The 27,610-nt window shown below is 47.2% G+C and overlaps 1 non-coding gene and 1 pseudogene across 1 annotated transcript; one reads left to right on the top strand and one right to left on the bottom strand.

The window, feature by feature from the left end:
* Positions 1-4,067: 4,067 nt before the first annotated feature.
* On the bottom strand, positions 4,068-4,174 carry LOC132421476 (U6 spliceosomal RNA). Its single transcript, XR_009518720.1, has one exon. It is a non-coding gene; the product is annotated as a U6 spliceosomal RNA (small nuclear RNA).
* A 20,237-nt stretch (positions 4,175-24,411) lies between these two features.
* LOC132419820 (ornithine decarboxylase antizyme 2 pseudogene) lies at positions 24,412-25,561 on the top strand (annotated as a pseudogene).
* The last annotated feature ends 2,049 nt before the right edge of the window (positions 25,562-27,610 follow it).

Raw genomic sequence — 27,610 nt, 5'->3', positions numbered from 1 at the left:
CCTCCCCCTTCGGCCTCAGTTTCCACAGGGCACCCGCTTCTTGGGCTACAGATAAATGATGGAAACGGCAGCGCGCTTTTTGGAGGGGGAGGAGAGTGTGGGAAAGCGCACGGTCCCGGGAATCATTTGGTATCAAATTTCCCCTCCTTACCTGACTAGCAGAGGTGCCGTGTCTTGCCCGTAAGTCTTCCTAGGCCTCTTCTCGGCCTCTAAAATAATATTCAGGCCTCCGTCCCCGGCGGCTCGTGGACGCGCTCTGGGAGGAAGCAAGCGCAGGGCATCACTCCGCAGCCTGGACCCGCGCGCCCCGACGACCCTGCCCTCCGACACTCCAGGACTCTTAACTGCGCGTCCCCGGGCGGCCCGGCAGAGACCCTGGAGGCGGGCGTTCTGTGCCCAGCCGCCGGGCGAGCAGCAGGGGTCCGGGAGCCCTCGGCTGCGCCGGTGGGGAAGTTTCGTGGCGGGTCGTCCGGAGGGCCCGGGGCGGAGCTGGCGAGCAGGGGCGCGCTCGGGGCCTCCGGGAAGGGGCACAGGCGGGGAGACCCGCCGCGCGATCGAGGCAGGAAGCCAGGCCCCCGAGCACCCTGCGCTGGGGCTCGGAGCCCTCGTGTCCCAGGTTATTCCGAGGGCTAGACCCAGAGGGGACTGTGAAAATGGCCGGGTAAACTGTGAGGTGTCGCTGACGGATGAACTCGCCTCGGACGCGCGATCTCCCGAAAGGGACCCTCCGGGGAGCGGGAACTTTTCCTATGGATGGAACCAACCAGATCAGTCCTTCACTTTACCAAAGGTGAAACTGAGGTCCAGAGAGAGACATGCGTCCCTAGGGAGTGTCAGGGACGAGCGGAGCTAGGACCCGGCGGGGAGCGCGGGTTGGGGGAGTAAAGCGCCTTTCTCCGCTGGGCGGAACCGCTTCTTAGGAACTGGCACTCTCTCTGTAAAATGGGATCAACAGTTACTATCCAGGCAGGAAGTTACTGCGTCGCCGCGGCCCACACAGAGGATGCTGGCAAACATTCCTTTTCACCTTTCCTTTTTTACTTCCACAAAGTGGGGAAAAGAGCTGTAGGCAGCTGGGGCCAGGCGGACCCACCTGGACCAGAATCTCTTTGGATTGGAAGTGTAGGCGGATGCGACCCAGAAAGCTCTCGCAAAAACCCTCCTGGGCTCCGATTCCTCTCAGAAGTTGTTTGTACCCCTCAAATGTTAATAACCAAACGATTGGTATGGATGTAATTATCAATAATTATACGAATTATTGCTGATTGCGGGGCTCGTAGCTACTTTAATTAGTTTACCAGATTCTAATTAAGTTAAATGAAACATTAATAGGGAAAATATGCTTTGAAAAAAAACCCCAGGATTTTTAGTCTTTTCATCGCCACAACGTTGCCACCTTGCGACACATTTTAGGCATTACAGCCAGCGTCCGAAGACCCCAGACTAGGGAGCCTTGTCTTAGGGAGAAAAAGTGGGGCTTGGGGAATGGTGAGCTGGCTGTTCTTTCGTGGTGTTTGTTCCTCACCTCGGCTCCCGGTGGTACCCAAGGAGGTCGGGCTCTGGAGTCCGAGGTCTGGGGGTGAAGAACGAGGTAAACATGCCTCTTCAACCTCCCACTCCTTTTTCAGCAGAGGAAGGCTCTGGGGAGGCTTGTTGGGGCAGGTGATGTCTATCTTCACCTGTCCCAGCAAATCCAGGGTGGTAAACTGAGTGAAGCTGGAGGAGCAGATGGAAACAGCGCCAAGCTGCTTGCTTTTTCACTCACCTGGGAGAAACCAGTAGGTCGATGCCCACCTTCGTTTCCTCTGCAGTTCAGTGTAATGTGTCGGCAAGAGACACCTGGAAGATCTCTGGATTCCTGGGAGTAACCTCTGTGTTCCTGTGGCACTTGGTTAATGAAGCTAATAGGGTGCCCACCTCCCTGAGTTATCCTTGGTGTTTCCATTTCTCATAGGTGTAAGTGCCTTGGCAATCGGGAGGCCAAGGCCACATCTTGCCCTTCCTTGTAACCTCCAACACAGGGCCCGATGCATCGCAGGTACTCAACAGATGTCTAGATAAATAGGTTCCAACTTTGTTGTTTATCTGGGTGCTGGAAATTTCTGAGGGAAGGAATCCCTAGGTACTTCTGGACAGCAGCTACCGGGAAGCAGTTAAGCTCATTTGCATAGTTAATTAAACACAGGCTTACTGCTCAGAATATCCTTCATCAATAGGATTAGTCTTGGGGGGGGGCAGGTGTCAGGTGAGGGATTGTCAACCTAGAACAGGAAAGCTTTCTTCCTCTTGCCACTGCATCCCGAAGAGGGTGCTCCTTCACTCCCTCTCATTTTGCAAGGTCACGGGGCACACACTTGTCCACCCATTCCCAGCTACCCTGATCTAAAGTCTAGCCTTGATCCTTTACAAAAATGTGACCTGTCCTTGAATTTAGACCACCAACAAAAGCAGAACTGGACCTGCATATTCTTTGCATTAATTCTAAACAGCCTCAAGTCCCACTCTATGCCCCCAAAGGGAGCATAGTGTTTGGTTAAGAGCACAGACTCTACAGCCAGATTTCCTGTGTCTCAGTCCCTTCTCTGCCACTGACTAGTTGTGTGACATTGGTTGGGCAAGTTGTTGAATCTCTCTGTGCCTCAGCTTCCTCATCTATAACATGAGGGGGCAAAGAATACCTACTTCATAGAACTGTGCAGAGCCCTGAAAGTCAGCTAGGTCTTTGGCTTTTACAGCACTAGGAATTGCTTGTGTCTTTTCTAGTTTTTGCTCTGAGACCAGGGTTATGCCAAGAAGAGAGTCGAAGGATGACGAGTTTCTTTAGAAGGAGAGAGAGCCAAACCACCACTGGTCATTTCCTCGTTGGACATCCCAGAAAGTGACCTTTAAAACTACTCACCCAATTATCCAAGTGGCCTCCAAGGAACCAGACATCTTTGGGGGGAGAAAAGAAAGCCAAAGATTGTCCTCTAACTCCATGAACTGGAGGCCGTGAGCTGAGGAGGCGCAACGAGAGGTCCCACGGATCCCTATTCTCGGCTGTTACCTGGAAAGGATCATTTCATCTCCACTGAAGAGAACAGAAGTGGATCCTTGATGGTACGCTGCTCGGCAGCTCCGAGCGCCCGGCGGGAGAGGGCCCGCCGCTGCCCTGGGGCGGCCCTGGGGCTCCGAGACTGTCCGTGTGCCTTGACTAAAGAGAGCACAGAGCCTGGGAGCGGTGCGGCCGCTGGAGGCAGACCAACCTGGCTCGCAGCGGCTGCAGAGACCGCCAGGCGGACTACGCGCGTGCTCGGGCACCAGCAAAGCATATGCACCAACATTTTTCCCCTGGAAAGAAACTGGTACCTCAAAAAACGCTGACAAACACATCACAGGAAATCTGAACTTTGTTGGCCTTTTTTCCCTTCTCATCTTATTCATTAGGACTGCTTTTTGCAATTGAATTACCTGGGGGCAGAACCTGGGTCTTTTCAGGGTCTGTGCCTCTAAAGGTCTTATCAGGTCTTGTTTCAGCCACTTTGTAAGTGATCATGCCCAGGTGGCTTTACCTCTCAGTGTCTCCTGTGAAATGGTGGCAGTAATACCCACAAGGTAGGGCTGTCAGGAATATTAAAATGAGATACCGGTGAAGGCCCTGGCCCATGGATGTTCAGTAAGGAGTATGCATTATTATTACTTTATTTTTTTAAGATTCAGAGGCAGCATGAGGAGTCAGTCTTGTTCCAAGTTCCTGGTATAGTACAACTTATGTTTATGGTAGCACTAAGGTCCTGTTATGTTTTGGACATGAAACGGATCAACTTTGGCAAGGCCATTTCCTTAAGTGTAAGGTACAGTAGAACTCAGGATAATGCAGAGGGAAGCAGAAGCAAGATTTGAAAGGTTGAAGACTGGGGCCCGAGAGCCAGATGTGAAAAGCACAGCAAAGCGATGAATCTGACTGCCCACACTTTTACTCCATCTCCAGGGTCTACAGTTTCCTTTGTGTCAAACAAAAAGTAGAACCTGTATGTGTAAAGTGTTTGCATCAACGTGCAAACTGTGCACCTGGTAAACTCAGGGACAAAAATATGGAACGCTTCACGAATTTGCGTGTCATCCTTGCGCAGGGGCCATGCTAATCTTCTCTGTATCGTTCCAATTTTAGTATATGTGCTGCCGAAGCGAGCACAGTAGTACTTGCTTCTCGCGACGTTTATAAAGCTAAGAATATAAAAACTTTCACGATTATGGTGATTACACTGTGGCCCTTTTTAAAAAAATTTCACAGAATACAAGAAGTTTTGACCTTTTGTGTCACACAACTCTCATGTCTTTGTGATTACGGCCAAGTTAAATTTAATAGTCTCCATAACCTTCTTACATTCTATATGCAAATGAAGGGACCATGGGAAATTGGCCCTCTGCCCGCCCGACCTGTGCGCGCCTAGCGGACGGCGCCGGGAGACACGCTTGGTCACGTGGTGCGCGGCGCTCGCGCGCCTCTTCCGCGCCGGCCGGGCTGAGCGCGCAAGGGTCGGCCTGGGGTCTTACGAGCGCGGCGGAGGGGAATGTTGGCAACGCTGTTGAACGCCAACTAGGCGTGACGGCGTGTGCGGGGCGAGAATGCTTTTTTGGGACGAGGGCCCGTGGTGCCAATGAGGTCCCCACAGGAGTACGGTCCGGTACCCCGAAACGCTTGCGAACCGATGGTCGGGCTGAGACCCGTGCGTGACCCCCGCGAGGGCTGGAGCAGCCGACCGTGAACCGGAAGGGGCTGGGCTGGGGCGGCCGTGGGCGCCAGCGCCGGAGCGGCAGTGACTTGCCGCTGCTTCCCTCGGGATTCTCAGGACCATCGCCACTTGAAGCCAAGGGGAAGAGGGAGGGTGTCCTCTTTGGGGCCCAGGCTTTGCATAGCGTGACTCGGGAGTGGTGGCGGTTTGGGAAAGGTCACCACCCTTTGATCCAGTCCTGGGGCAGGCACCTAACCTGGTCAGTGCCCTCCCCCGCCAGTTTGCATGTTAGAAAACTGAGCCCCTAGTTGGTTAAACTATCAAGGCCAAAATTATCCTGCCAGTGGTGAAAGAAGTTGGGATTTGGATGCAAGTCTGGTTTCAAAGACTGATCTTTTCCTCTTCACAGTGGAACTCGAGAGAGAGAACATTTGGGACCAGGAGCGTAGTCTGCCCTTTTCCTCTTAAGCAACACTCCCAAGGTCTTATCAGCTCAGACTTTCATTCCTGCCTTCATTTCTTTACCAACTGTAGAGCACCTATGACGTGAGCGCTGGGGCAGCAGGGGTCATGGAGCTTCCATTCCAGCAAGTGGGGGGGAGCATTCTCAGTGCAGAGACAGACTAGAAAGAACATGCGGTATAGAGCATGGCTGGGGAATGAAGCCCACTTCAGTGGGTAGACAGGAGGGAGGGGACAGTTGAGTTATCACTTGATGATAGGGATGTAGCCCTGAGAGGACAGGACAGAGAGTTTCAGGCAGAGGAAGACCTTGGAGTCACTTGAGTCAGTTTCACCCATCTGGGCCAGTCCTTCAGGGGAGGCGATGCTGTGGAGGTAGTTGGTCCTCCAGGCTGAGGTCTTGTTCCATACTGTGAACCCATCTCAGCTCCAGCCAGGGAGCACCTGGCTTGGCCTTTGGGGACTTCGGAGCTCCTCCCCTCACCTGTCTTCAGTGAAATGGAAATCAGGTGCAGGCAGCCCAACTTCTCATCTGACTTCTCTCTAAATAAGCGGTAAGCAAACACAAACCTCAGAATGCTAATATGGCCTTTATTCAGTGAAAAGAGCTAATTTGGGCAATGATGTTTCCCTCAGATTTACAAAAGAGAATTGCAAATAACTAAAAAGCGTATTAGTGTTGATGGGAGATGATGCTAATCTTCAACTAGCATCCACGTTTTTCTTCATTTGTTTAGGAGAGCCTTTTCGACACAGTCGATGCGCACACGTGTCATGGTCATCTTGTGGGTTCATAACTGCCTTACTGCGGAAACCAGCAGGAGATGGACCAGGTTTTTTGCTATTTGTGGCTACTTGAGCTTGTGTTATTTTGAGCCAGGTGGGTTTTCTGTTTGTTTTTTCTTATTGAGCAGTTGTGGTATAGAGGTGAGAGATCTGAATTTTAGTTCCCATTCCTCCCTGCACCTGTCTTTGTGACCTTGACCAACTCCCTGGACCTCTCTGGTCCTGTTTTATCTTCTGCCAAGTGAGGAAAGTGCCCTACTGACGATCTGTAACATTTATGTCAGCTTTGACTGGCTGTGGTTTTTGTAACTGGGTAAATGATGAACTTTTTCAAGACTATAATTAGCAAGATGTTAAAATCCAACACTGGTTTTGTTTTCTGCTTTAGAAGAGTACAGCATGGTGGTCATCCTTGGGGCATAGAGGATCCCAGGAACAGTCCACAGGGGCTGTTGTGGACCTAGGGTCTGGGACCTGCTGAACCATACATCGCCTTCTCCTGAGCCCTGAAGGCCCAGCAAGGAGGAGGCGGCGGGGGTGGAGCATGAGACGGCTCCGTTTCCTTTTTTTTTTTTAGCTACTACGGTGACTGTTTTAGCTACAATGGAATTTTTTTCATAGGTCTTTTTTTTTTTCTCCTCGTTTACTGAGCTACTATGGGCACTGTTTTCAGTCGTTTGGGTTTGAGTTACCAAAGGCCCTGGTTAAAATTGCAGTTACGGACTTCCCTGGTAATGTAGTGGTTAAGAATCTGCCTGCCAATGCTGGCAACACGGTTCGAGCCCTGGTCCGGGAAGATCCCACATGCCTCGGAGCAACTAAGCCCGTGTGCCACAACTACTGAGCCTGCGCTCTAGAGCCCGTGAGCCACGACTACTGAGCCTGCGCTCTAGAGCCCATGCTCCGCAGCAAGAGAAGCCACTGCAATGAGAAGCCTGCGCACCACAGAGAAGAGTAGCCCCCACTCGCCGTAACTAGAGAAAGCCCGAGCGCAGCAACGAAGACCCAATGCAGCCAAAAATAAATAAAAGTAAAAAAAAAAAAAAAAATTGTAGTTACCTTGCTGGGAAGGGACACCACATAGACTAACTAACTCCTGTTCACTCAGCTTAGTATGAGTCCCTGCCCTTTAAGATCAGCACAGGATCTTATGATGTACTGTTTCATTTTAATGTCTCTGAGAGATTAGCACAGGGGAGTTTATTATTCCTGATTTGTTGATGGGGAAAACCTAAGGCTAGAGAGGTAAAGTGATGCAGCTAGTCAGTGACAGTGGAATTTGCTCTCGGATCTCTCTGACTCCAAGTGCTAACTTTGTACCCAGAAGGAATATGGTAATACAGTTTGAAGGGTTCTAGGAAGCTCTCTCTCAAATCTCTCTCTTTGCTGCCTCAAATTCATACTATTTTGAGTTGTTGCTATCTTAAGGCTTCACTGTGATTTTCGTGCACTCTGAAAGTGTTCAAAAAGAATTGCCAAGTCCAAGTACAGAGCTGACCAGCTTCTCTGTGGCTCTGTCAGTTTCTCTATGTAGGGTTACAGGGTTGGAGAAGTGTGATACCCGTTCCAAATCCTCGCTGCACCAGTCCAGACATTACTCACACCCCAGGTTACTCTGATAGCAGCTGTGGAGCAGGGGAGAAACTGCAATGGCTTTGAGCCAAGAAGAGTCGTGTGATGTCCCAGGGATGAGCCTCAGTTTCCTCTTCTCTAAAATGGAAGTAATGATTTCCCTGCTTGCTCTACAGGGTCGTGAGGCCCAATGAGAAATCCCACTGTAAAGTGCTGTACAGCAAAAGGTAGGAATATTGTCTGGTCAGACACCCATCTGAGCCCCAGGCAGTTAAGTGCTTCCCTTACCTGGTGAGCGAGGCATTTGTGCATCAGGGACAGACCTACAAAGTGTGAGCACCAAGATGAACCATCACATTGTGTTAATATTTTCACACCACTTAACTCTCATTAAAATGTACTTTGCTGAATTTAATATGTGATTTCAAATGACACAACATATTAAGTGCTTAATATACTAGAAATTATGAAACCATTATAGTTGATGCCATATGAAATAATTAGACCGAATTAAACTTTAGCAGCCAAGGGAAGGAAAGACTTCAACTTATAACATCTTAAAGTAGCTTAATCCACCATTGTCATCCCCAAAATAAACGTCCAGAAGTTAGGATCTTTAAGTAAAAATGGAAACTTAATCTGTACTTACACCCAGCTCTTCTAGGATTTGGTGATGCGGAGTGTTGTTGCCTTTGGGAGCTGAGGGGCCCTGGAACCCACCCTGGGGCTGTCAGGGTTACAGCTTCAGCAGACTCTTGCCCTGGGGCCTGGGTGGAGGGTGACTTGCATGGCTGGAGTTGGGAGTAAGGGCTTCTACTGAAGTGACAGGTTGGTCTTTGACCCCAGTTAGCCTGTTGACAGATTCAAAATAAAAACAAACCCACTTTATTTAACATTTATTGAGTGCTTCCTTTATGCCAGCATTTTATATGTGTTTTCTCATTTAATCCTCACAATACACCCATGTGATAAGCCCCTGTTTTCAGATGAGGGAACTGAGGCTCAGAAAAAGTGAACCGTATAAGGCCTTACAGTCGGAATCCGCAGTGTTTGCTCCTATGTCCCACGCAGCCTCCTCCTTATTGTGTAGGGGTGTGTGTGTGGGTGTGTACACCACTCCCCATTTTAATCATGGTTCCATGACCAAACACATTAACCTGCTGTCTGACAGTGACCCGTATGTTTATCACGTTCCAGTCACGGACAGTAGGAAGCAAGCTTGAGAGCCTCACTTTGAACAGGATGCAGCCTGGCTAACTTGCACAGGAAGTTCTCTGTGAATACTAGCTGCTAATTCCATTCAAAAAGAATGAATTCATTGCCTCCTGAGTATCCTGACATTTACCTACATGTAGCTGTCATAAACGAGACAACTTCTTAGGGAGTAAGGAATACTTCCTATCATAGGGAGTACCTCATTTTATAGCTACTTAAGACACTGTGTCTCAGTTACTCGTATCAGTATGAAATACTTATCCAATGGGCTATCTGAAAAATATAAATTTGAGTGTGGATATTTAAATATGTTAGAATTTACTGATCAGAAAAATGATTTTAATGGAAGCAGGAAAACTTAGCTCCAGCAAACAGATGTTTATAATTAACTGAAAACATGTGTTTTCGCTAAGTATCAGGATTAGGTTGTGCCTCATATAATAGAAAACCAAATAACAGTGACTTTAAGATGACAGAGGCTAATTTCTCTCTTGCATGAAACAAATTGTCTTTCAAAGTCTGGTTTGATGGCCCCACTTTGTCACAGAGCCAGGCAAGATCTGTTATCCTTTAAGGCAACAACTCATGGTCCAAGATGGCTGCAGGAGCTCCAAGTTCCAGGTGTCAGGAAGGCAGCAAAGGCAAAGGGTGCATGTTACTTCCCTGAATAAAATCTGTAAATAAGAGGAAGAGAATGGCAGTGAATGGGCAGATAGCAGTCCTTGGCATAACGACCTGGCAATCAGGTGGCAGTAATTGTTACTCTTAGCTGGTGCTTTTCCTTTCTGCAGAGCATCAAGAAGGGGAAGGAAAGTAATAGTCCCTACCAGCATACAGAGTTCCAGGGATCACACTGGACGTTGCACATGATCTCCTTCAATTATCACATCCTGTGTGGGTGGCATAGCAGCAGGTCAGGCAGGAGGAGATGTTGTGAATTGAGGTGAGACTCTATCCACATTTGGAGGTAGAAAGTTGAAGGGGGAGAGTTGGAATGTTTGCATAGGAAGCCCAGGGGCTTCTGGGAGGAAAGAGATTAAACCTCTAACACTTGTTTTCAGAGCTAAAAGTTATCAAAAAATTTCAGGGTGAATCAGATTGTACTGACCAAGGTCAAGTGGCGGGAAAGTTAATACTATGCCCTTAAAATAAACGCTAATAAAATAAAATTGCCATGAGCGCAGAAAGTGAAGAGATTCAAAAATTAAAAAGATAATAGAAAAACTGGCGAAAGACTTGAACAGGCACTTCGCAGAATGGCAGCTAGAGGTGGCCAGTGTGAAAATGTACTCAACCCCATCAGTCATCAGGGAAATGCAAAATAAACTACCCCACCATTAACCCTGGCAGGTCTGATGATACCCAGTGCTGGTGAGGAGTAGAGCAGTGGGATGTGAGGCTGTGTGGCTGGGCTAAGAAGAAATTGGTGCAGCCACTTGGGAAAATTGTCCACATACCTTCTAAAATTGAAGATAAACTTACCCTATGAGTCAGTTGATCCACTTCTAGTTGTAAACCCTAAAGAAACTCATGCACACTTGCACCAAGTTACAGATAAAGGGAATATTCAAAGCATCATTATTTGTAATGGCCCCCAAACTGGAAACAACTCAAGTACCCATCAACAGCAGAATGGATAAATACATTGCGGTGTATTCATGCAATAGATGACCACGCAGTGATGAAAATGAGTGAACCAGAGTTACATCCAGTGTTAGGCTCAACCGTAGCTCCCCTACCCTACCAAATTCAAATGTGGAAGCCCTAACCCCTATACTTCAGAGTGTGACCATATTTAATTACATAGGTAATGAATTAAAATGAGGTCATATGGGTGGGCCCTCATCCAGTATAGCTGATGTCCTTACAGGAAGAGGAAATTTGGACACAGACACGTACAGAGGGAAGATAATATGAAGACTCAGGGAGAAGACAGCCATCTATGGACAAGCCAAGGAGACCTGAAGCAGAGCCCTCAGGTCTGCTCAGAATGAACCTCATAGCCCTCAGAATGAACCAACCCTGCTGACGCCTTGATCTTGGACTTCTAGCCTCTAGAACTGTGAGAAAAATTTCTTTTGTTTAAGCCAGTCAGTCTGTGTCTCTTTGGCATGGCAGCTCTAGCAAACAGGTATACCCAGCCTCATGGATGAATCTTATAAACATGATACTGAGTGAAAGAAGTAAGACAAAAAGAATACACACAAAATTTACCACTTCTGTAAATTTCAAAATTAGGCAAAACTAAACTATTGTTTAGGGACGCAAAAATAGATTGTAAAAAATGATATGGAAAGCAAGGAAGGGGTTACCATGAATGACAAGAAAATGGAAAGGAACACGTGAAGGCTTCTGGGATGGCAGCTAAGTATTTTATTCACTTGGGCACTGGTTACTCAGGTGTTCTTCCTATAATTAGTCATTGAATTGAACCTTTGTGTGTTTATTTATAATAAACTTCCCATTGTTTATTTATAATGAAATGTTGTAAAAGCAAGAAGGAGAAGGAGGTGGAGGAGGGAGGCGGGGGAGAAATAAAGTGAAAGAACCCATGGGCTGACTTCTTACCAAGTGGGTTGGTCTAAGGGTCTGTAACTACAGCTGCCTGTGAATGGAGGGTCTGAGGGTCAGGTGTTGGCTCTCAGTACATCACCTAAGCCTAGACTCGCATACCTTCCCCTAGAGGAGTCTTAGGAGCTTTGTAAGCTAGGGAAAGCCACTGCACTTCTCTGAGGTTTGTTTCTTCATCTCTAGACTGGGGAAGCCTCCCTGAATGCTGTAAGGCTCTTTCTCTTGCCAGGTCGGGTCGCTGCTCAGGTGTTACCTTCTCCAGGAGGCCTCCCTGACCCCTTCTTGACAATGGTACCTCCTTTTATTCTTTTCCCCTTTATTTTTCTTCATAATACTTAATACTGGTGATAGGTATTTATCACTGAAATTACGTCAAATATTTGTTTATTTGTTCACGAAGAGCATAATTTTTGTTTACCACTGTATCCCCAGTGCCTAAAACAGTGTTTGGCACAGAGTAGGTGCTCAGTAAGTATTTGCAGAGTTACAAAGATTAGATAAGCTAATGCTCTGTAGTGCCTGGCCCCGAGGAGGGACTTAATAAATGCTGGTCCCCTTCCCCCCCTTTTAGCTGAGACCCCCACTCATGTTTCCTGGGGCTGGACCCCACCAGCCCCCTTTCTCGTTTCTGCCTCCCCTCCAAGCTGGGACTGAGAAAATGCCCACAACTCACCCCCTGACCGTTAGCAACATTTCACCTTAGGTAACGTCAGAAACCTTGAAGTCCTCGGGGCTGGGGTCTCCTGCATGATGACGCCTCATCCTGGGCCACTGCTTTCCTCTGAACCCAATGTGACCCGTTTCATCTGCCCCCTCCCCTCGCCCTTCCTGAGGGTCACAGCGTCCCTGCCCCTGGGGAGGGCGCCTTCCCCTCCAAGTGGCTCAGCTGCCCCAGGATGAGCAGGCTCTGAATGCTGACGGCGCTTTGGGCGTGTGGGTACTTTCCCCCGTTTACAGTTACTGTTGTGGGCTCAGAGGGAGGCCCTGCAGACTCTCCATAAAGCCTCCTCCATTCCTCCATCAGCGTGAAGTGCTCCTTCCTCCCTGTCCCTGCCACGCGGCACCTATATTTAGCACTTATTTCCTTCTACCTTCCCGTTAGCTGAGCACTTGCTTGCTCCCTGCCCCCTCCCCAGGCCTTGAGCGCCTCTCCAGGGCTGGGGCCAGGCTTTATTCATTACTGTGCTCTGAGCACGTGGCACAGCACCTGATGTTTCATAGACAGTTTTTAAGAAGCGTCTTCTAAGATAATAAGACCTTAGACTTACGATGGCATCAAACAACCTTCCTAGATAGACCATCTCCCAACTTCCCAATTTGAAAGCTAATTAAGACATAGGAAAAGACAAAAACTCAGAACCTTTCAGAAAAAGTGCACATGCTTGGCAGGAGTCCGGGAGGAATTTTCCCTAATGATGTGCCAGTGGGCTGGGCGAGATGGCATGGTTGGTGGCCTGAGAATGCTTTGCCCTCTAATCTGGCCTAGAACCTTCAGACAGGAAGCATGTAGGGGGAATGTTTGACCCTCACTCCCTGTTCGGGGTTGTTCCAGCCAGAAAACTGAGCAGCTCCTCCTATCACGAAGGTATGGCTTCCTGAGGTGGTCACTTCTGTCTGCCCTGGGCCCTACCATTAGCCCACAACCATCTGGAGACTAAAGACACAGGGAGCTGAGTGGAACTGGCAAGCTGTCTGTCTGGAAGGCGAGTTTGCCTAACGTGCAGATGCCACAGATGGAAAGGGTGTATATTTAGTTATATCTTATATACAGTAATATGGGTGCATTGTAGTAATGAAATTGTGTTGACTCAGTTGGAGGGTCTTTGGCTTTTAGTCGAGGAGCATAATGCATTTATATTTATTCTGACATGTTTGGTCTCATTTTCATGTTTGGGCTTTATTTTCATGTTTTGGTCTATGCTTTCTCTCTTTTGTGTTTCTCTTGTTTTTTGCCTTCTATGATATGTATGGTTTGTTTTTTATCTTCTGTGATTTGGAAAAGTGTACAGCTTATTGTTTTAATTCTGTTAACACCTTCCAGATTATAAAACACTTTCTTGGACCCATGTTTCTCCAACTCTCAAATTCAAGAAAAATCTGTGATTTTTTTTCTTCCCTTACAAAGTAAGGTGAGACGTTTCCCAGCTCCCTACTTCCACGCCTCTCCATTAAAGGCTCCATTATCATATCTCTCTTTTTAAAAACTATATAGGTCTTCGTTTTTCAGAAATGGGAATTCGTCGTTCACATTTTAACCATGTTTATGATATTTATATTGAATTCTCTATGCTTATACTGCATGTTCGAGTCACTGTGGCTGCACGTACCGCTCCCCAAAACCTTAATGGCTTAAAACAGTAATCATTTACTATCTCTTGCAGTTTCTGTGCATCAGGAGCTTAGACAGGGTATGGCAGGGTTGGCCTGTCTCTCCTCCATGACGTTGGAGGCCTCAGCAGGAAGACTCAAAAGCTTGAGTCTCTAGCTTGGCCTTAATCATCTGAAGCCTTGTTCATCCACCCATGGTTGGTGCTGGCTGTCACCCAGCTGGGGGCCTGGCTGGGGCTATTAACCGGAACTCCACACATGGCCTCTTGTGTAGCCTACACTTCTTCGAAATACAGGGGCTGAGTTCCAAGGGCTAGCATCCCCCAAGAGAGAGATCCAGGTGGAAGCCGTACTGTCGATAATTGGGTGACCTAATCTCAGAAATGATTCATTGTCACTTCTGCTGCATCCTATTGGTTGGGACAGTTATAAAGATCCACCCAGATCGAATGGAAGTATGTCAACATCATCACATAAGATGAACAAGTGGGATGCTCACATACATACATACATGTACACGAACATGTACACATACATACACATTACATGCATACATATGTTGGTGTGGTCAAACTTGAAAAATGTAATCAGCCACACTGCATTTCCTTTTTTTTTTTTCTTTTTTTTTGTGCGGTACGCGGGCCTCTCACTGTTGTGGCCTCTCCCGTTGCGGAGCACAGGCTTCGGACGCGCAGGCTCAGGGACCATGACTCATGAGCCCAGCCGCTCCGCGGCATGTGGGATCTTCCCAGACCGGGGCACGAACCCACGTCCCCTGCATCGGCAGACGGACTCTCAACCACTGCGCCACCAGGGAAGCCCTTTCCTTAAATCCTTGATTTTTACTTATGTTTCAGTGGGTTGGAGTCTATATGTACTTAAGTAATTTGAGTAATTCAGGAAGATTGCGTGAGTGAATATCTGAAAGCATCCATAAAGTCTTAATGTGTAGCATGTAAACTGCCGTCTTCCTTCTTATTTTAAAAATTATAAAAGTAATACAGGTCCATTGTAAATAATTCACGTATTGCAAAAAAAAAACCCACCCCAAATCCATAGGTAATGAAAAATCCTTCATCACTCCACCTTCCAGAGATAGACTGTTAAGAGTTTGGCATATATTCCTGTAGATTTTTCTATATACATTTTAGCATATGTTAGCATCACTATAAAATGGGATTGTACCATCCATATTGTTCTTTAACTCGCTTGATGGCGTGGATTTCCTTTCTACCCCACTTTTATACGTGATCTGTGAGTGTCTCCTCCTGGCAGTCATGAGCAGCCTAGCCAGCTAGATCTGGTATATTCTTATCTGAGACTGTATGATGCCTTCTTCCTTGAATAGCAATCCAACTATGTGTGATTTTCTTGGGTCGCAACCTTTCCCAGTACAGTGAATGAGTCCAGCTAGCAGCAGACATGTTTAGGGACCCGCAAAAATTCAGTCCAGTGGGTGTTCAGTTGACTTCCTTCCCCACTGTGCAAGAAGCCAGTGTTGACTCCATTTACACCTTCATCTCAATATTCCTATAAACGTGTCTGTAAATGTGCCTGTTCCGTACTTTTGCCTTTGAATTGGTTATAGCATCTTCCTGGGTCCCTGGTTAATAATGAGTTAAAGAATATCTTTAAATGTGTTCAGTTTGTTTCTGTATAAGAGTCATGATTGTAACTTAAAAAAAGTTATCTTTCTTGAAAAGTTGGGAAATGGTGTATTCAGCATTGTCTATAACAACGTAGCAGGCATGATACGATGCTACTATGTCTTTCTCTTTCTGACTTCACTTAGTTTGATAATCTGTAGGTCCATCCATGTTGCTGCAAATGGCATTATTTCATTCTTTTTGACGGCTAATATTCCATTGTGTATATATACCACACCTTCTTTATCCATTCACCTGTTGATGGACATTTAGGTTGTTTCCATGTCTTGGCTATTGTAATTAGTGCTGCTATGAACATAGGGGTGCATGTATGTTTTCTAATTATAATTTTCTCTGGGTATATGCCCAGGAATGGGATTGCTGGATCATATGGCAACTCTATTTTTAGTTTTTTGAGGAACCTCCATACTGTTTTCCATAGTGGCTGCACCAATTTACATTCCCACCAACAGTATAGGAGGGTTCCCTTTCTCCACACCCTCTCCAGCATTTGTTATTTGTAGACTTTTAATGCTGGCCATTCTGACCAGTGTTAGGTGATACCTCATTGTAGTTTTGATTTGCATTTCTCTAATAATTAGCAATGCTGAGCATCTTTTCATGTGCCTCTTGGCCATCTGTATGTCTTCTTTGGAGAAATATCTAGTGAGGTCTTCTGCCCATTTTTGGATTGTGTTGTTTGGTTTTTCTGTTGTTGGATATGATGCTACTATGGACAATAGAAAGCAAATATATATATGCAGTATGATTAAAACTGCATTTAACATTCATAAGAAAATAGACTGGAAAAGGTATACCAAAATATAATGTATTAGACTGCTTGATATTGTTCTTTACTATATTTTCCAAAAGATTTTACATATGAATGATGCTACCTTTGTTACAGAGGTCCAGTGAGGCTCCAGTCTGAGCCTTTGTTTTATTGATGGAGCAATGATTGTTTATGGATCGTGAGGGGCTGGAGAGAGGGGCATCCTGTTCCCTGCACGGCTACAGGGTTCCGCGCTGCTGGAGAGTGAGGGAGGCATATGATGATAGTAAAAGCAATAATAAAATAATGAGTATGTAGATTGTCCCAGGAATTGTGCTAAGCAGTACCTAATTTAACCCTCACAACAGTCCTTTGAAGTAGGTACTATTGGGTCCCATTCTACAGATGAGGAACTGAGGGAGTCAGGAAACTTAGGAGGCTAGGTAACTTGTCCAACTAATATATGGTGAAGCAGGAATTGAAACTCAAAAATTGAACGTGATACCCTGCATCACGTGAGAAACAATTGGAAAGGAAATCCTGGGATGCCTTTCTGGAAAATCACCCCCATTCCTGAATCCAAGCCCTCAGAATCAGTTTATTCAGGAAACATTTCCTGAACCTCCTCTGTGTCCCAGTCCCTGAGGATAAGACATGGCCAAGTCTTCAAGTAACTCACGAGCTAGGATGAGCTGGCGGGAATGGAAGCACGAAGGGAGGGTGCTGTGGGAGCACAAATGAGGGGCGCCCGTGGGGCAGGGGTAGGTGCTTCCAGGAGGAGGTGACAGCCAACTTGAGTCTCAAAGGAGGGCAGAGCCAGCCTGGTAAAGGGATTGAGGGAATGGTAAGGGCATTCATGACAGAAGAAAGGCCAGAGCAGAGGGGTAACAAAGACACACCAGGGAAGCACTCATTCTAGCACTGCTGTCCCCTACCTCCAGTGCCCCCCCGTCACCTTCCCCAATTATAGAAAGCCATTTTGTTCAGTGGGAAGTGGACGCAGTTGATTGTTGGGGGCGGGTACCTGAACATGCCAATCAGAGCCCATTTTTCTTCAGGATGTTTGGACTTGGGTCAGACCACCCCTCCCTGAGGGTTAATGGTGTAAGAAGCAGCCTGGGGCAGGTGGAAGCAGTGATGTGCAGAGGGTGTGTCAGGCGAGTGGGGCGAGGCTGTGCGAAGTCTGAGCGGTGGCCCTACGCATCCCTGCAGTCCAGCTGTCCGCCCAGCATGGGGTTCCATGCCACGTGCCAGGTCATCTTAATCTAGTTCCCATTTCCTTTAGATTGTCCACATTGGGTTCCTGTCACCTGTAATGAAAGATCCCTGCCTGACACAGTCTCCGAGTTGGTCAGACTGAGTAGAGGGTCATTTCAGCTGACTCAGAGAGGCTGATTTGTAGATCAGGAAGCCAACTGATTCATTTACCAGGAGAAATTCAACTGCTCATTGGATCATCGTTTCAAGTCATTATCGCTGGTGTCTCCTTTTCCTGGAGAAAAAGCACGTGGATTGACAAATGGACGCTTGGAACCCTCTTGGTGAGCAGGCCCCTGTGCCAGCGGTGATTTTTGTGGCTAGTGGCATTGGACTAGGGCGATCCTAGCCAAGAAGGGCAATCCTCATGCCAAGAAGGAAGAAGGTTGTCAAAGAGGCTGGGCAACTGGGTGTGGCCAGAGGTGCTGCTGGGACCACAGCCTGGGCTTGTCACACTGCAGTCCTCTTCTCTCTGGTCATTCAGACCACCTTCTTCAGTCAGCACCTTCCTGCAGGCGAAGCTCAGGACCCATGAGTGGGCTCAAGTGCCTGAAGTTGATGACACTTTCATCCTGGCTTCCCAAACTGTAGCCTCAGGCCACCTGGACGCAGCTACTCCTGACGCCTCTGAGGGCAGCTGTCCTGTCCAAGCCCCTGCAAGAAGCAGATCATGTAACCCCATCCACCCAACCCTAAGCAACAGAGGCGCCCTGGTGGGCTGCCTGTCAGAGGCCTGGCAGGGCTCAGGCAGGGCAGTCAGTGACTTGGGGCCTGGCTTGAAAACACAGGCTGGCTCAGGGGAGGGGTCTTAAAAGACCCAAAGGAAGCTGCAGTCCGTGGTGGGCTCTACGGCTGGAGGTTGGGTAGACTCAGGGGCTGGGGTGGCCGCAAGTGGCCAGGTGCCAGTTGAAGTTACCGGGGAGTAGAGATTGTGGGTGAGAAAGAAGCCTGGGTAGGAAGAGAAACAGAGTGGGGGCCAGAGAGAGAGAGAGAGAGAGAGAGAGAGACAGACAGACAGACAGATTGGCTAACAGAGAGACGGTAGCTGAATCCCAGAACTGCCCCGTTTCTGGTCCTTCCCTAGACTTGACTAGGGGACTTCACAGTATCTTCAGGGCCACCACCCTGCCTTACCAGAAGTGTTGGTCAATCCCAACACTTTTCCTGGGTGATGCCAGCACGTCGCTGATACGCTCCATCAAACTGAAAGCCGCAACCAAGCAGGCCATTTCTGCTGCTGCAGTCTGGGCTGCTACCTTGGACAATGACTTACGACTTTACTCTTAGAGGGAACTTTCAACTTCGGGTTGGGGTCTCCTTGGTGTCTTCGTATGTGCAGGTTGGAATCTTGTCTCAACCACTGAAACCCACAGATGTGTGACCTGGGCCTCACTATCCTCACCTCTTAAATGGCCATTCTGCAGCCTGCTCCATTATGACAGCATTGAACTTTATCTGAACCCTGTGCTCCCAAAAGGCAGCTATGATTAAGAAATTCCCGGGACTTCCCTGGTGGCGCAGCGGTTAAGAATCCGCCTGCCATGGGGAGGGTGGGAGGGAGGGAGACGCAAGAGGGAAGAGATATGGGAACATATGTATATGTATAACTGATTCACTTTGTTATAAAGCAGAAACTAACACACCATTGTAAAGCAATTATACCCCAATAAAGATGTTAAAAAAAAAAAAAAAAAAGAATCCGCCTGCCAACGCAGGGGACACAGGTTTGAGCCCTGGTCCGGGAAGATACCACATGCTGCAGAGCAACTAAGCCCGTACACCACAACTACCGAGCCTGTGCTCTACATTCCGCGAGCCACAACTACTGAGCCCGCGTGCCTAGAGCCCGTGCTCTGTAACAAGAGAAACCACTGCAGTGAGAAGCCCACGCGCCGCAACGAAGACCCAACGCAGCCAAAAATAAAGAAAGACTTGAAATGATACAAAGGTCCTGTAATAAGAGAACGAATGAACGAAAAAATTCCCCTACCTCTTTAAGTTCTGGGGAAACAGGACCACCTTGCTCTCGCATATTCCAAGAAAACAACCCGCCTACATCCTTTCTTGCTATTCCCACGAGACTGGTTGATGACTCCCTGGTTCACCTGCTCTCTAAAACCTCACGCCCCTTCCTTTTCTTTGAGAGGGTTCTCGTTAATGAACCTCCTCTCTACTGCAGTAGCCTGCATAAAATCTGTCATTGTCTGGTGCCTTTTGCTTTAACGATTACTAGAAGCTGTTGTAAGCATCTATTGGGTGGGGCATCTGGAGTCCCAGGTTCCAGTCCTGGTTCACCCAGGCCTGGCTTCCCTTTCTGCCAGGTTTCAGTTTTCGTTGAGAGCTCCCTAAGGGCCCCTTACTTTCAGGATGTGAGTGGCAACTCAGCCTCTGCACGGGGAGGCGGGGCCTATATAGCAGCTGTAATATTTGCATGCCGCCACCAGAGGGCGGCGGCTCCGCGGAAGAAGGCCCTGGCCGCTGCACCCGCTCGCTCCCGCAGAGCCTTTAAAATGCGCTTTGGAAGTGGAAGCCAGACAGCGTTTTCAGCCCTCGAGTGCTTTCCGCTGGTACACGCCGTTGCACTCCAGGCATTTCTTTTTTGCTCCCGCCTCCGGAGAGTCCTCCTCCGCCGATGTCAGTCAGAAGACTCGTGAGTGAGCTGGAGAGGGCCCAAAAGCCAGCCTTGAGCCTCTGGGCCCCTAGCGCTTGTCTGGGGACCATGTCCCTTCCCTTCGTGCGGCCCTCTGGCCCCCTTCTCTATTTAAGACAAGTTGAAGAATCCTTCAGGCTGCAGGCAAATGGGGAGGAGAGGCAGAAGGGAGGAGTCCAAAGAGGACTGCTTGGGGGGCAGCATTTAACCAGGCACTGCCATCAGCCAGTTGGAGCATCACAATGTCACCTTAAAGTGGGCAAGGCAAGAGCTGTTACCCAGCCTGAAGGATGGGGAAACAGGCTCCCAGAGAGAAAAAGGGATTAGCCTCTGGTAACACAGCTAGTAAATGGCAGAAACAGGACAAGAACTCGGTTATCCAGACCCCAAACCAGGAGCTCTTGGGGTGGCCAGGCACACACAGACAGAGATGGTTCACCACTTGGCAAAATTAAACATGGGCCACTCCAACAGAAAGGGGCCCTGGACATCCTTCAGGGTGGAAACCAAAATGCAGCCATTGAAAGGACTCAAATTGTCGAGTTTGAAGTATTGATGTGGTAAGATGATCACATTTGCTTTTTCAAGTGTATATGTCTACATACACATTTGAAAATCAAATATAAATACCAAAGCCAAATATAAATTAAAAGCAAATATAGGGGGCTTCCCTGGTGGCGCAGTGGTTGAGAGTCTGCCTGCCGATGCAGGGGACACGGGTTCGTGCCCCGGTCTGGGAAGATCCCACATGCCGCGGAGTGGCTGGGCCCGTGAGCCATGGCCGCTGAGCCTGCGCGTCCGGAGCCTGTGCTCCGCAACGGGAGAGGCCACAACAGTGAGAGGCCCGCGCACCGCAAAAAAAAAGAAAAAAAAAATCAAATATAGGGACTTCCCTGGTGGAACAGTGGTTAAGAATCCACCTGCCAATGCAGGGAACGTGGGTTCGAGCCCTGGTCCGGGAAGATCCCACATGCTACAAAGTAACTAAGCCCGTGTGCCACAACTACTGAGCCTGGGATCTAGAGCCCACGAGCCACAACTACTAAGCCTGTGCACCACAACTACTGAAGCTTGCGTGCCCTAGAACCCGTGCACCACAACTACTGAGCCCACATGCCACAACTACTGAGCCTGCGTGCTGCAACTACTGAAGCCCCCGCACCTAGAGCCTGTGCTCCACAACAAGAGAAGCCACCACAAGGAGAAGCCCATGCACTGCAAGGAAGAGTAGCCCCTACTCGCCACAACTAGAGGAAGCCCACGAGCAACAACAAACACCCAATGCAGCCAAAAACCAAAAAGCAAATATAAAGCAGCCAGACTGTACACAGTGGGCTGTCTCTGGTGGTTGGAATAGCAGTAGTGGGAGGAGGGTTTTCATTTTCTCTGGATTGTTCAGATTGTTCATTACTCACATATATAAACCAGAAATGAGAAGAATGATTCCGTATTTCTGTTTGACAAAAAGTAATACCTCCTTGTTAAAGAGTTAGAAAGTACAAAAGAGTATGAAGAAAATGAAATTCATCAGTAACCCACCTTCCTCCCCCTAGATATTGATGTTTTTCTTTCTGGTTGGTTTCTTTCCCTACAAGACGTGAATAACAGTATTAACTGTAGAGGAATGTTGTGAAGATTGAGGGAGAGGGTGTATATAATAGCTAACATTCCAGAAGCGTTAGCCATTTTTATATATAACAAAATCAGCACCGCACTGTATATATTTTTTATATGCTGGTGTTTTCACTTACAACATTGCTTCATGAACAGTTCCCCATGTCAACTCTTCTTTAAAAATGATATTTTTAGTGACTGCACGAAATTTCATTATATTTAAGTACAGTTTATTTAACCGATCCCCGATCGTTGAACCTTTAGATTGTTTCCAATTTTTGCTGTTAAAATAACAGTGAGATTAACATTTTTAAACATCTCTCCTTGTCAGCATTTCTGATTACTTCCTTAGATGGATTTCTGGAGGTAGGATTACTGGGACAAAGGGTGCAAATATTTTTCAGGCTTTTGATTCAGGTTACCAAATTGCTTCCCAGAATGATCTTGCCAATTTACACTCCCACCTGCCGTGCGTGAGAATGCCTGCCCCAGAGCACACAAAGGAGGGATTTTTTGGCCATGGGTGAGATTTGATTATGTTGCTGGTCTGAGGAGAAGGAGCCCTGTAGGGAGGGAGGGTTTAAATTTTAGGAGAGAGAGAGGATGTCAAAAGGAGTGAGGTCCCTGGGAGAAAGGGATGGGGTTTTGAAGCACACTTATAGGAATTGTCTTGGATTTAAGAAGGGACACCTCGTTTTCTGAGATGGGTGGAAAGAGGTGTGATTGGGTGTGGATATACAGTCACTGTAAGTAGGTAGGTGAGAGTCAGGAGAGCTAGTCTCTAGGGGTCCCGTTTGCTCAATAAAGTAGGAGGCTGAGTCATCTATTCCAAGGTAAAAGCTGAGGGCTAAGGAGGAGACTTGAGGCAGGGCTGAGGGATGCCACCCTTTAACTTCCAGGGAGTAAAAGTGTTGACAGTCCAGTTGAAGCGGATGACCTTGAGTTTGTGGTGGCAGCATTCTTAAGGGCTGTGTGTACGTTACAGCATGTAGCCACCTAGGGAAAGAAAAACTTGTACACTTATTAATCTAAACCAAATCTTTCAAAGTATGTGGTAAACAGTAGAAAACAATGAGGCTGGAGGAGTCATGGTAGTAAAAAGTTTATGAACTTCTGGAGCTGTACCAAACTTTCAAGGAACTGTTAATTCCTGTCTTCTATAAGTTTTTCCAAAAAACTAGAAAAGAGCAAAAGCTGCCCAGATCATTTTATGAAACCAGTGTAATCTTGGTTCCAAAATCAGTAAAGACAAAGCAATTAATGAAAGAATAGGCTTGTTTCAACTATGATGTAGATATAAAAATCCTAAATAAAGTATCAGCTAACTAACCCAGTCATATAACCCAGTTTTATATTTAAAAAAATTTATTTTGATCAAGTAGGGTTTATCCCAGGAATTTCAGGTTGGCTCAACATCAGAAATCACCTCATTAATAAAGGACAAAAATCATACAAGTATCTCAACTGGTGAAGAAAAAGCATTTGATAAAGTTCATGACCTATTTATGGTTCAATAACTTAGCAAACTGGATATAGGAAAGACATTTTTAACTTGGTAAAGGTGATATATCAAAAACTTAAACCAATCATACTTAAAAGATTTTAAGTGCATTCTTTTTAAAATCTGGAAAAAAATACGGAATCCAACTGTACTGCTACCATTCAACATACAATAATGGAAGTTCTAGACAAAGCTATTAGGAAGAAAGAATAAGAGATAGACGGATTAGAAGAGAAAAGATAAAAGTATCATGTTGGGGCTTCCCTGGTGGCGCAGTGGTTGGGAGTCCGCCTGCCGATGCAGGGGACGTGGGTTCGCGCCCCGGTCTGGGAGGATCCCACATGCCGCGGAGCGGCTGGGCCCATGAGCCATGGCCGCTGAGCCTGCACGTCCGGAGCCTGTGCTCCGCAACGGGAGAGGCCCGCGTACCGCAAAAAAAAAAAAAAAAAAAAAAAAGTATCATGTTGAATGGGTAAAGAAGAATGGAGATACACACACATACACACACACACACACTCACACACACACACACACACACACACACACACACACATATATATAAAATCTTCTTTAATGGAACATTACTCAGCCATAAAAACGAATGAAATAATGCCATTTGCAGCAACATGGATGGACCTGGAGATTATCATGCTAAGTGAAGTAAGTCAGAAAGAGAAAGAAAAATACCATATATCACTTATATGTGGAATTTTAAATATGATACAAATGAACTTATTTACAAAACAGAAAGAGACTCATAGACGTAGGAAACAAACTATGGTTACCAAAGGAGAAAGGAGGTGAGCGAAGGATAAATTAGGAGTTTGAGATTAGCAGATACAAACTACTATATATAAAATAGATAACAAGGTCCTACTGTATAGCACAGGGAACTATATTCAAGAGCCTGTAATAAACCGTAATGGAAAGAATATGAAAAACATATACATGTATAAACCGAACCACTTTGCTGTACACCAGAAACTAACGCAACAGTGTAAATCAGCTATACTTCTATTAAAAAACTATCATCATGTAGAAATAATATTTTCATTTGCCTCGTAAAAACAAAGAGAAACAACAGATAGACCGTTCAAACTATTAAGAGAATTCAGTAAAGTCACCAGATACAATATTAACCTAAAAAAATAAATCCGTAACATTTTTCTTCACCAGCAGAACCAACTTGTAGTTACAACAGCAGCAAAAAAGCGTGTACAATGCCTAGGAATGAACTTAACTAAGAATATAAAAGAAACCGAGTTGGACGCAGGCGCTCGCTGAGGCAGGAGGAGGGCTCTGGGCCCGCTGCCCGACAGGGATTTAGCCCGCAGAGCTCGGCCCCGCGTGCGCGCGCGACCCCACACCCGCCCACTCATCCACCTACCCACTCCCTGCGCCGCCTCTTCCCACCCTGAGCAGAGCCGCCGAGGATGATAAACACCCAGGACAGTAGTATTTTGCCTTTGAGTAACTGCCCCCAGCTCCAGTGCTGCAGGCCCATTGTTCCGAGGCCTCTGTGGTGCGCCTGATGCCCCTCACCCACTGTCGAAGATCCCCGGTGGGCGAGGGGGCGGCAGGGATCCTTCTCTCTCAGCTCTAATATATAAGGACGAGAAGCTCACTGTGACCCAGGACCTCCCTGTGAACGATGGAAAACCTCACATCGCCCACTTCCAGTATGAGGTCACCGAGGTGAAGGTCACTTCCTGGGATGCAGTCCTGTCCAGCCAGAGCCTGTTTGTAGAAATCCCAGATGGATTATTAGCTGACGGGAGCAAAGAAGGATTGTTAGCACTGCTAGAGTCTGCCGAAGAGAAGATGAAAGTGCACTACGTCTTCATCTGCTTCAGGAAGGGCCGGGAAGACAGAGCTCCACTCCTGAAGACCTTCAGCTTCTTGGGCTTTGAGATTGTGCGTCCAGGCCATCCCTGTGTCCCCTCTCGACCAGATGTGATGTTCATGGTTTACCCCCTGGACCAGAACTTGTCCGATGAGGACTAATGGTCATAGAGGATGCTTTGCCCAAGAGCCACAGTGGGGGAAGAGGGGAAGTTAGGCAGCCCTGGGACAGAGGAGGGAGCTTCTTGCTGTCTAGGGAAGGACGCTGAGGGGCTCAGGGTGAGGGTTGCCTATTGTGCTCTCAGCGTTGACTCGTTGAAATTGTTTTCCATAAAGAACAGTATAAACATATTATTCACATGTAATCACCAATAGTAAATGAAGATGTTTATGAACTGGCATTAGAAGCTTTTTAAACTGCGCTGTGTGATGTGCTCTATCTAGCCTAGGGGAGGACATTGCCTAGAGGGGGAGGGACTGTCTGGGTCCAGGGGCAAGGCCTGGAGAGCTGGTGGACAGCACTGTCAGGCTGAGGTTCCCCTGCCGTTGGGCTTTCTTTTTTGGTTTTTAAGACCTGTGTATTTTCTTTCCTTGCTTCCTGTCACCCTGGGGACTCCGGAGTATAGGCTTTTCAGCCCCTGGGCAGTGTCCTTCAGTTGTTTTTGACACTCCACCTGGGCTTCTCTCTGTGCATTTGTGTCTGGCCTGGAGAAAGCAGGTCTGACCCCTCCTTTACAGCTTCGTGTTATTCTGGCATTTGGTTAAGCTGGCTTAATCTGTTTCACGTTATCAGTGCATTTAAAATAGGGGCATTGAAGTTCACACCCACCACCAGGGCTTTTTTTGGGGTGCCTAGGCCTTAAAAAACACTAGCCAAACTCCAATTCTCAAATTACGGCCAGGAGTTCTCGCTCTTGGCCGCAGGCCCAAGGTATGTCCTTCCTAGGGTCACAGACAGCAGAGGGCAAGAGGAAGAGCAGCTCAGGGCCTGGGGGTTGTGGGAGAATCTGCTCCGAGGGACGGGACGCCTCTGCCTGGCTAAGTCTAGTGCTAACGGCGCCCCTCTCTGACAGGTTCTGAGTAGTGCCTGAGACCCTGCTCCCCAGGGCTTGGCAGTGGCACTGAGGGTGTAGAAGTGGCCTGCCCTTTTCTGTTTTCACTGAACAGCTTGTTCTAAGGGGGGAGGAAGGGGGAGAGGTCTAGACTGGGCGAGGGGGTGGGGGTGTCAGGGAGGCAAGTGTGTTGTGTTACTGTGTCAATAAACTGATTGAAAGTTGTGAAAGAAAAGAAAAGAAGCCTATGGAGAAAACTTTAAAACTCTACTAAAGGATGTAGAAATTAACCTGAAGAAATTGAGGGAAATTTTATGCTCTTGGATGGAATTACTTAATGTTACACAGGAGTCAGTTCTTTATGAATTAATTTATATATGCAATGAAATCCCAGTAAAGATTCCAGGTATACTTTCCAGGAACTTGATATACTCATTCTAAAATTTATGTGGATGAGCAGGATTCAGTCAACCTTACAAGAGTGAGGAGCAGCACACTGCAAAGCCATGTAAGAAGCCAGACGAAGCAAAACGAGAAGACTGTTTTGCACAAAAACAGACCAATAGACCATGGAATAGAACAGACAACTCAAAGTCAGACCATGAGCATACGGTTGTTAGGCATCACACATCAATGAAGCAGGGGCAGATTAAACCAGCTCAGTAGATGGAGAAAGACAAAGTAGGATTCCTGCCTGACACCGAATAGAAATGTACACTCTAAATGACAAAAGACCTCAATGTGAAAAGTAAAACTCTACAGCTAATGGAAGAAAATATAAGAGAGTACCTTTGGGACCTGGGTTGAGAACGGAACTCCTTATACAAAACCTCAAAAGCACAAACCCAGAAGGAAAAACATGGATTAATTTGATAATGTCAAAATTAAGGATATCTGTTCAAAAGTGGATACCATGGACAATAGGTGATAGAATGGGAGAAGATATTTGTCAATCTAAAAATGATAAGGAATTACTATATAGAATATACAAGTTACTCATGCAAACCAAAAAGCAGAGAGGCTTCCCGTTTCCAGTTGGGCAGGTAAGGAGCTTGGAAGTCTGTACCCTGTCCTAACAGGTGAAAAGCTGGAAAAAACCGAGAATAAACAACCCTTCTTAGACCTGTCATAGAATTGAGGACACAGGGCAAACCACTGCTCCAAAAAGTGGAAACACAGACAGGTGGATACTCACAGCTACCAGAGCAGAAACCCATGGACAGAGACCTCCCTGGGAACCAGCAGTAGGCAAACCTCAGCTGTGATTGGTGAATTGCTGGAGACTCCATGTGGACAAGTTTGAGATTTAAAAACTCCAGGGGGGCCCAGTCTCATAGAGGCGCCCAAACTTTTGTTGAGTTTTACCTCTAGGAGCTCTACCAGGGTGTCACAGCAAATGTCAGAGAAAAATCGGGTCATGCTTCCAGAAGGGGGAGACAAAAAGTAACCATTTTGAAATATGTCAGAGGGTTCCATTCTTCTTAACACCCCCAGAAGAAACCATTTTACCCCAGCCTAACCTGCTGGGGTTTCAGCAGAGACTAAACAATCTGGGGGAAGGAAAATCCCCAACTCCAGCCAGCTGTAGCCATCCTGTTCCACTTACGGGGCTGAAAAAAAACAGAAG

Source organism: Delphinus delphis, chromosome 2 (assembly GCF_949987515.2).
Source record: "Delphinus delphis chromosome 2, mDelDel1.2, whole genome shotgun sequence".
Classification (NCBI taxonomy): domain Eukaryota; kingdom Metazoa; phylum Chordata; class Mammalia; order Artiodactyla; family Delphinidae; genus Delphinus; species Delphinus delphis.
Note: the sequence above shows the minus strand (reverse complement) of the source record. Positions and strands in the feature narration are given on the sequence as shown.